Source organism: Phragmites australis, chromosome 10 (assembly GCF_958298935.1).
Source record: "Phragmites australis chromosome 10, lpPhrAust1.1, whole genome shotgun sequence".
In the NCBI taxonomy this organism is placed as follows: Eukaryota; Viridiplantae; Streptophyta; class Magnoliopsida; order Poales; family Poaceae; genus Phragmites; species Phragmites australis.
This window is the reverse complement of record NC_084930.1, coordinates 2,833,210-2,843,976: the sequence shown is the minus strand read 5'-3', so window position 1 is coordinate 2,843,976 and position 10,767 is coordinate 2,833,210. Positions and strand designations below refer to the sequence as shown.

At 44.2% G+C, this 10,767-nt stretch overlaps 1 long non-coding RNA gene across 1 annotated transcript; it reads right to left on the bottom strand.

Moving 5' to 3' along the window:
* Window positions 1-691: 691 nt before the first annotated feature.
* LOC133883243 (uncharacterized) lies at window positions 692-2,261 on the bottom strand. The gene is made up of 2 exons (XR_009902843.1): window positions 2,040-2,261; window positions 692-1,705 (listed from the first exon to the last, which is right to left on the bottom strand). It is a non-coding gene; the product is annotated as an uncharacterized LOC133883243 (long non-coding RNA).
* Window positions 2,262-10,767: the final 8,506 nt, after the last annotated feature.

Below are 10,767 nucleotides of genomic sequence, written 5' to 3'. Positions count from 1 at the left end.
AAGGTAGCAGAATATGAGGGACTGATAAACGAGCTCTGTATAGCTGAGTCACTTGGAATCAGCGACTTCTCGTGAAAGGGGACTCACAGCAAGTCGTAAACCAAGTACAAAAGGAATACCAGTGCTCGAACAACAACATGACAGCTTACCTGAACGAGGTGTGAAAGCTCGAGCAGAAGTTCGAAGGGTTAGAAGTAACGCACATCAGGAGGAGTGACAACTCCGATACGGATGAACTTGCTAGACTCGCTTCTTTCCAAGCTCTGGTACCCATAGGAGTCTTCGTTGAGAAACCCCTCAACCCATCTGTCCTGACAGTTCAATGAACGGATGCTGCCTAACTCGACCAGCAGTCTGGTCCAGTCAGTGAGGCAGAACTCACAGACACGGATGCTGCACTAATCGAACGTGAACCAACTTGGATGACTCCGTGCCAAACCTATCTTGAAGGTCGAGGCATCCCTGATGATGATGCATATGCAAAGAAAATTTCTTGTAAGTCCAAGCTCTACGTTTTGGTAAACGGCAAGCTCTACCGAAAGGGGAGTAACAGAATCTTGATGAAGTGCATCATGTAGGAAGAGGGCAATAAATTATCTATGAAGGCATGTTTGGTAATCATGCGTCTTACTTGTAACACCCTACTTTACAACTCAGCCTATTTATATGAAAATAGGATAATTTGACAGCATTTCCTCTATAGAGAGGTATAACTGACCAAAAGAGAAATCTCAGGCAGACAGAATCAGATATAACCAGCATATATAGAGTTCGCCACGACGCTACCAGCGTCGTACCACAACATAAACAAAAGCAAACAACAGACCATCAGACACACCATTTGTATACACCGGTTGAGCTATCGACATCGTGATAAGTTTGTGTGTGCAGCTACTGAGATACATCCCCAAAATGCACGTCAACATCTAAACATACCTGCAAAGAAAACACGGGTGAAATTCGAAAATCTCAGCAAGTGAAAGGTATTTTAACAAAAAGCTATTTAGCCACAGTTGAATGTGCTAACAATTCTAAATAGAAACTAGTAATGAAACAGACCGCCAACACTAGGAGAAACAGTTATGACTAAGCAAGTCCAACGATAACATTAAACATTTTAACATTCGGTTGGTATAAGCCTTCAGAGCCGCATATATATCTATATACACGCTAACTAAATGAAATAAGATTTGATATGAATAATTCATTGAATTTCACAAGAAGACATAACCATGCACATGACATGCTCTTCTCACCCTTACCCCTCCTCGGGTAACGTAAGGGTGTGCACCGTACCCCTCCTTGGGTGACATACGGTACTGTACCGGTACGGTCGCGGCCAGAAGACGACGACAAACTTCCAATGCATGAGATGTATATGTATGACGTGCTTCAAGCATAACCAACATAACTTCCGGAATATGCTTGAGACTTAAAAAAAAACATTGCATACAACACTAATGAACAACTGCAGAATGGCATATCGTGCCTACTGCACTTCATAAATCAATCATCGAGTAAACTTCTGGAAACGTAAACAACATAGTACTCAGCCCAGAATCATTCATTCAGATTAGATGAATGCACTGTAATTAAAGAATGTAGGCAACCCAATATTAGGTTAAAGCATAGTCATACAATACATTCACTTGCCTTTACCGACGATGAAGAAAATTCGATCAAGAACGTCCGGAAATAGTACCACCTGTACAGGCATACTATTAGAACTAAAACACATTTAAAACACATAAAATATGAAGCGTCAATCTTACGCCTGAAAACATCGCGTCTACGCCGATATTCCGGACAACTGAATAGAGAACTGTATCACATGAAATGATACACTATTTCCAATTCAGAGTCAAACTAAAATTCTTACTAATTAGACTTCGCTCTGATGATCGAATACTTCGACTCGGATGTCGTATCTTCGAATCAATAACAATTATCGAAACGAATCAGACTATTGATCACATGAAATGATACGACTCGAATTAACTTATTTGATTTAATCAAACCACAAACGTCCAGAAAATTACCGAGAATTCGCCTTCGAAAGTTTGACAATGAATCCGATGAAATTCCAAAATTTCCAACTTTTCCTTCTTTTTTTTTCTCTTTTCTTTTTTTTCTTTTCTTTTCTTCTTTTCTTTTCTTTTCTCTCTTTTCTTTTCTTCTCTTTCTTCCTTTTTTTCCTGGCTTTCTTCTTCTGCAGGCGCTGGCTGCTTCGGCCGGCTGGGCTATCACGGCAACACAGAGGGAGAGAGGGGGAGGCAGCCAGCGGCGGCGGCGGTTGGCGGGCGCGGTGCAGCGGCGGTGGCCGGCGGGCACGGCGCAGCGGCGCGCACAGCCGCAGCAGCAGCACGGCGCGGCGGCGGTGCTGCGGCGGCGTGGCGCGGCCGGCGGGCGCGGGAGCTCGGCGGCGACCGGCGTGCGGGAACGGCGACAGGAGCGGGTCGGCCGGCGGCTAGACTCGGCAGGAGAGAGAGAGAGAGAAACGAGAGAGAGAGAGTGAGCGCAGAAGAGACGGCACGCTTGAAGTGTCTGGATGGATCGGGTTGAGGACCGATCCATCCGACACTTATCCCTTTTTTATTTTTTTTTCAAAACCACGAACGGCCTAGATTTATTGGGCTCGCTACGGGTCTCAGAGTGCCCGGAACGGACATATGAATAGCAAAATGGGTTCGTCTCGACGAGATGATCGCAACCACGATCTCCGATCGGTCATCCGAGCAACGGATAAAAAAGTCAAAAACTGGTCAACTCTCTCTTTTTTTTCCAAGAAATTCAGTATTACATTACTGCACCTTGGTCAGAAAAGCTTTTTGCCAAGAATTGTATTGGCTAACTGCCCTCTAGGATGCTTCTGAGCTAGTCAAAAAGTGTGAGAGCTGCCAATTTTTTGGATTGCGGACCACTTGACCAACCCAAGCTCTACAAACAAATTCTCTTTCTTGGTCTTTCTCTGTCTGGGGCATGGATATCATGGGACCGTACTCAAGGGTCCAAGGTTGATATAAGTTCCTATTTGTGGCTATCGACACGTTCACTACGTGGATCGAGGCCGAACCCATGGGGAAGATAACCGCAGAAGTGGATAAGAAGTTCATGAGGAGTATAATTACTCGATTTGGTACTCCGAATCGAATAATTACGGATAAGCCAGTTTAGAAGCGGGACCTTCACTGTGTTCTGTGAAGAATTTGGCATCAAAACTTGTTTCTCCTCAGTAGCTCACCCACAAAGTAACGGTCAAGTTGAACATGCTAATGGTATAGTCTTGTAGGACATCAAAACTCAGGTCTTCGACAGGCTAAAGGCTTGCTCAAAATGCTAGGTGAAAGAATTTCCCTTGGTACTATGGGTCGTTCGTACTTCGACTAACAGGGTCACTGGTGAAACTCTATTCTTCTTAGTTTATGGAGCAGAGTCAATGCCCCTGACTAAGTTATAGTTTGGATCACTGCTAGTGGAAAGTTACTCAGAGGAAGGGCAAGAGCAGTTACGAGTGGATGACATCAATTTACTCTAGGAGTATCGTGAACGCGCATCAATTCGAGCGGCTAAGTATCAACAATCGTTACGTAGGTATCATAGTCAAAAGATTCAGCCCAGGAAACTCACTATTGGGGATCTTGTTCTATGAAAAGTGCAGAAACAGACTAGATGTCATAAGTTATCACATAAGTGGGAAGGACCCTATATGGTGGTCGAAGTTGCCCGACCTGGATCAGTGCATCTATCTGCTCCAAACGGTGAGATACTCGAGCATTCATGGTATATCGTCCAACTCTGCAAGTTTCATTTATAGAAAAGTGCAGGTCCTACTCCCCCTTGAACGAGTCAAGGAACCTTCTATACTCATCCCTTGGATAGTAGCTGATCGTACCAGGTACCGAATGCCGACCAGTGTAAGGGCTAGGGAGAGTGGCCTAGGCGAAGACCCTGCTGGAGCTGTGGCCCTCTGCAGGGCACGAAGGCGATCTAGTGGTTGTCGACGAAGAAGACGACCACACTGTCTCTACCATTGGAGGTTCGGGGGCTTCACCGCCGAAGACCTCATCGGTGACCTGGTCGATGATCTTGTCAAGATCACCACTATCTCCATCCCCTTCATCTTATTCATCCCCCTTGCTCTCATTCGATTCCTCGTCATCAGAGGAAACAACGATGGCCCTAGGAGGGACCATGGACAAGGGCTTGGGGGAGAGGAACCCTGCTTGTTCACTCTCTAGGCTTATCTCATGGGATGATGGTGGAGTGGAGGCCATGGCTTTAGGCTCTCTGAGTTCTCTGGAATAACAAGTAGAGAAGAAGGAAGGAGACAGGGTGAGAAACGAACGGCCTTGGGTCTCCTCTATTTATAGCTATGGGAACGGGTCGCACTGTGTAAATAGAGCCGTCAAGATCTGAAGCGATCGTGTTTTCAAGATCACCTCGATCGTGTAGCACGTCTGGTGGAAGTCGAGGCATCGCTAAGATGATGCAACTTGTCCAATCTCTACAAAGAGGGATACGCGATCATTATTGCACGTCAAATCGAAAGCTGTGGTGAAAATGAGCACGAGCAGGAGTGGGTTTTTAATGCTCACCTACCCGGCTATTCGAATACACCCGATGACCATAATATAATCTCAACTACCTGCTCGGGGGCTGGAGTCATCGAGTATGTGGTCGAGAAACGGAAGCTACATCGTATAATGTCAGTACTTATGCTCCACTTTCTACTCGAATTCAGTCATGGAACAAAGGAACAAGGGCCACGTCAAGTATATTTTGGTGCATATGCTCTACTATCTGACTTGATTATCACATCAAACAGAAAGTCAGGGGCTACATCACATACTTTCGATGCCATGGCTTTACTCCTTACTCAATCCAATCATTGAGTAGATAGTCGAGGGCTACAACACCATACGCTCTCAATAACACATGTATGTTCCTTTCTACTCTTAGATCGAGTAATCTTCTCCTCGACCATAGAGTCAGGGATACATAACAATATCATACTTTTCATAAATTTTGTATATGTCTTTTGCAAAAGTTTATCTGACTTTGCATCGACTGCTTTGGATAAGAGCCAATAGAGGCATATGTTGAGTTGATGACGAACAACTACACCTAATAAAGCATAACAACATAAGAGATTGTTAAGACATCTCATGCCTAATGGCTAAAAAGGTTATGAAGTTCTAGTTGATCCCATGTGTGTTCCCATGTCAGTGAAAGTTTGCAAAATGTCATTATTATTTTCTATTTCCAGTTTTACACTAAGTATTTTCCTTATTATTGTGGTTACCTCGAGTAGTAACTCAAGATCCATACATCTAACAAATTTGTTTAGTTAAGTTTTCAGATATCAATGAATATTTGATCAATAAGTCTCGAAGGTGGTCTACATGCCTATGGATCAAGATTGCACCTACTCATGCTAACTCTATTTCATCGATAAGGGAATACTGATAATAGCATATTAGATAGGCAAAATATCAGTAATGTTTCATTACAACCATCAAACAAAAGCCTACTATTCGACTAAGGAGAAAGGTTCGGTGATATCCATTTACAATAATGCCACTTGAAATTCCCCTCAAGGGATTTTATGGTCCTGGAAGCCTCTTCATGATAGGAAACTTCAAGCATGTCATAATCGCCCCTGTGGTAAGCGAAGAATTCGACCAGGGTTGGTAACTCCGGGTACTAATAGTACGGCTTTGGAGGTCATGCCCAGTAGAATTAATCTTTCTTTCGCCCAAGGAACATCATCCCATTCTAGTGGCTCTCAAATATCATTATTGAATGCATGGAGGAAAACTAGCGTCTATGCATTATACTCAGCTGGATCATCAATTTGCTCGCCAACCTTCAGGAAAAATACGCGAGACTCAACCAAGAGCAGTCGAGAACCATTCAGACCAGGTTGCCAGATCTCAAACTCGGGCATCGTTTGTTCCAATGTCGCCACAGCTCCTGATAGATCCCCTGAAGCTACTCCATCTAGAAAATCTGAAATACGCCGCCAAAACTTGTTACTAGAGATCTGAAACCACCATGGTGGTCCGTTGATAAGATAAATGTGTACTCCCTTCGTCATCTGAAGATCAAAGCACCACATCCTCAAAACAATGATGATGAATAATTTTCCATCCTTACGCACTGCGAACCCCTCTAGGTTCACCCAGAACGCATCGTAGGGAAGTGATGGGTGATTATAGAACCATCCAGTCACTGGGTTAATTACCCTACCTTTGATCTGACGCCCTCGCTCGATGACGATCAAGAGCCCGTTCGAGGCCTCGATCATCTCCCAGTTGTCGCTGACTAAACCTCAAAAACGAATGTTGAAAACTGCTTCACTTCCCAGGCGATGAACCTCCACCAAGCCATCCTTGTGCACGAACGGTCCCTTCAGGATCCAAGGAGCAAATTCCGCTGTCCTACGTACTTCATGCCATGAGGTGCATACACAATGGAAGAAGGAGAAATCTTCTTGATGCCGCAGTTTGTAGGAGATAGCGTTGAGCACTCCCAAAGTCAAAATCGCCCAATCGGGAGTTTCCGCCATAAGATCCAAAATGAAAGATGATGTCTTTAAGTAGAAGGCAAACATTAGTAGATTAGCTCGAAGGGCGAGATTGCAGAGGAGGCAACAAGGCTAAGGCAATGATGGTGAAGTTCTCTCATCAGGTAATTAAATGGTCTTGTCTTAAGATGAGACTCGAAAATTGTTTCCGCTTCGGATAAAAACTGTGGCGATTCGATCGGTGTGAAAAGTGGGATGATGGCGTCGTGCGAACCCCTGCACGCCCGTATACATTCTGCAAGCGTTAAATGTGCCCATCCCCATCGCTTCAAATTTCAAAAGGTTTTTTTTAACTCTACTAAGAGACGGATGTCGAGAAGTCGATATTACTGCCCCTTATCGAGTCTCGAGTGCGAATAACAAGACGCTCAACCCAAAGGTGTTTCCACTCGATACTCGAATAGAGCATATTCTTATTCGATTCTTTTGGCTGTGAGTTCGATTTACCTTACTCAACCAGACTTGGACTTGGTGGTAATCGAGAAGATGCTTGTAAAAATCCTCCTTGCTAAGTAGAGTTAAGGGGCTATTATCGAATATGTAATTATGAATTATATAGACATAAGAGGTATATCATATACGAACGAGGTATACCGTGTGCATACTTAACAACTTTAGATATTATGTAATCGAATCCGCGGTACCTAATACGTCCGAAATCTATAAAATGTATACTAGAAATATCTCGATTGTTTAACCAATTCAATAAAACTAGTATCCAGAACAAATCACCCACTTGGATGATAAGAATATCTGGCCTCGATTTCCAAACACTTTATCAGGAATAAACCATTGATAAGATGTTGCAGCCATACGTGACCCAGTCTAGCCTCTCACTGTTCGATATACGGGTGCAGCGTTTGCAAGCAGCCGCCTCGTGGAAATATTGCTCATCAGGTACCTGATTCTGAGTAGCGTATCAGATTATAAAATCCAAAACGTGCAGTAATTATTGAAGTTTCTTAGGAAAAATATTGAGGTTTTCCATAGCTGCAATAATTCAAACTCTGGGAAAAGACTGTCATGCAGCCTCCGTACTACTGTACTTGTTCGTATTTCTGAAGGCAAACCACAAACCAGTGAGCTCTGCATCATCAGCACATCAGTCCTTTTCCTGCGGCGGCGGTTGCCGCATTTGCTGAAAATGCGATCCGCAACACAGGCACGTACCCCGCCCCCCCCCCCCCCCCCCCCTCTCCCAAAAAAAATCAATCGCCAAAAGCAATCACGCAAGCGAAAGGGTTGAAGTTCTCCACTATAATTCTCATGGTGACCAGCTGATCAGAATAAAATCTCAGAGAATCAGACAATGGTCTCAAAAGACGACTAATTCACTAGGCTAACTACTATCATTTGTTCATGATTTTGAGCTCCTGTGTGGTGTGTGGTGCATGCCAATGTTACGGCGGAGGTGGTTGAGATCTCCCCATCTTTTGCCCCAAATTCAAGCGGTCAAAAAGAAGGGTTTCACCTTGATGGCCAAGCTTCTGTCGTCGATCGATAAACCCATCCTCTTTTCTCATGATAAATTGATAATATATGCTGATTAGCTTGATTCGTTCAAAGACAATGGTCTCCTCATTCAAGCCCTTTGATGCGTACGTTTCAGTCATCGAACTCCTGCGGTTTGAACAGTGAACAATTGGAGGGTGCTGAAGCTGTCGATCGACGAGGTCTTCGCCTAAATATAATACTACTCATTTCACTTAGCTTCATTTTTTTCTTTCGGTTCGGAGAGGCGATAAATATTTCACTTTGGCTCAGGTTTTCAAAGTTGGCCTTCACATAATTCACCTGGACAGCAGAATATATGCTATAAGTTGCAGCACATGAATTGGACAAAGGAAATGTGCATGCTGCAATGACGATAAAATTAGCGCGAATACAAAAAGGTTTGTTAGCCTGGTGCACTTCTATCAAAATGCACATTATCTCGAAAAAAACTTCTAGAAAAATGCAACGCTCGAGGGCCTGATTGGATAGAGAGGAGGGGGTGCGGTCGTAAATGAGTACAGTATAAACTTGAATCAGCTGGGTCCTGAACAATGTCAATACAACGTCTCTTTTTGTTTATATTTCTGTGTCTAAACCGGGATACACCTTTCTTCCATAACATTATATAAAAGCTAAAAATACCACTTAAACTTAAGATCTTTTTTGGTACTTACAACATGACGTGATTTTAACTAAGGATAATCTAGCAAAGCAAAATTAGGATGGTAATAAAAAGTGTCCCTATTGCAATAATAATGAGACTATGCATCATCTATTCTTTGATTGTTAGGTTGCTAGATCAAGTTAGCGATTAGTTCAAATTGCTATTGGGTTACCTCTGCCCAGGGATATTTCTCATATGCTTAGCGATTATCTTAGGGGTGTTGAGAAAAAGAAAAAAAATTGGTGGGAGCTGCGGCACTCTGTTGAAATGATATGGTGTTTAATAAAGTAAAACATAATTTTTTTATGCAAACTATTTTAGGAGGTATCTATTAGTTTCGCTTCTGAGCATTTGCTGCAACATTAGGAGACCAAGGGGAAATACGTGAGGCATGCTTCACATTAGAGGTCATTGCTATGGAGCTATTTGTAACGATTAATAATGACTCTCCCATGTTTGACATATTAAGTCATTTAATGATTTATTTTATCCCTTGACCTCAACTTCATAGTGAATTTGTAATAAGGATCAGGCTATGTGCATTGCAAAATACAGAGGCGGCTGGAATGAACTTTCTACTATCCAAAATAAAAGCACGTGTTGGAGTAATCCAGTGGCACCGAGTAGAACTTGTCTATAGTCTTATGAATTCAACTGCTATGGTTTTTCAGGTCACCTCCTACAAGCCAGTCTGAGCCTACATATGAAATGGTCTTCAGCTGAAGAACTGTTACCATAAATTTACTCCTAGAGTACTGCTTCGGATATAACATTTCTTCTTCTGAAACAACAAATGCAGAGATTGCGACATGTTAGTAGCTGGGTCGATAGTACCAGGTCACCTCACCTGTGGTCGTTCCCAGAAGGTTCAGTCAGATTTAATACAACACTAATCAGTGCAGCATTTGACCCACTCGCCCAAGCTTTTCTCGGCTAAGCTGGTCGATCATTTCCGGCCGGGGCCGTCCAAATGTCTTAAACGACATTACTGATTGGGCAGGCAATCAGGGGAGGGACCGAGGGAGGCTGTTACTGGCTGCACGAGGAACACCACACAACCACCACCCGAATTGAAAAGGAAGAGATGATTCGATGTGTACTCGTGTGCCCTTTTTCTGGGAAGCTCAAGTGAGCGACAGAGACGTCGCTGATGGAGAAGGGTTGCATTTCCATCGACGCCTCGACGAACAAGTCGTTGTTCGCCTGCTGCCGATGCGTACGTGCGGGAGCGGTTGGTGCCCCGTCCTTGTCTCCGCCGTATCTTGGGCTGCTGCTGCTCGCGCTCCAAGATTTGCGTGGCGCAGGCGGAGATTGTCACGCCGGCGGGCTCCGGTCGTTGCTAATCGAGCGCCTTCAGGTTCTCCGCTGAGTGCTGAGGAATCACGGCGGTTCAAAGCTAATCGGCAACTCTTTGGAAAATTTTCTTGTGTGACTGATGATGAGATTTGCGCCTGTTTTACGCGCAGGTTACACTGTTACAGTCGCCGGCCGTGCGCAGTTGTCGGTGGATCCGTCTGTCCAAAGAATGTTTGACTAAGATTTCTTTACTTTTATATTTTTTAATTTAATGTAACATCCCAATTTTCAGAAAAATTCCAAATCCAAAACCTTTGCAAAAGAAATCAATTCAAATCAAGTTTCCAAACCTTTTTCTTTCTCTGGCTCAATCTCTCTCAGACCCAGCCCACTCTCTTCCTTCCCCGGCACAGCTCACCTCCCTCTAGCCCACTCTCCTTTTCTTCTACCGCGGCCCGCTCGTGCCAGCCCGTTGCCCCTTCTTCCGCCTCACCAGCCAATCCGAGCATGAATAACACTTCCCTGAACACCGAGAACGCTCCCAACGACCAAAAACCTGATCCCAAACCAAGTCTCCGCGTGTTTCCCCTATCGACCGTCATCACTCCCAACTCAGGTGAGCTATCGGTTCTGTTCCGTCTGTCGACCGCCGACGATATGCCTGCCACCAGCTCCACCGCGCCGAGTCGATCACCCTGGACCCCCTCTCGGCCCAATCCAAGGTCAA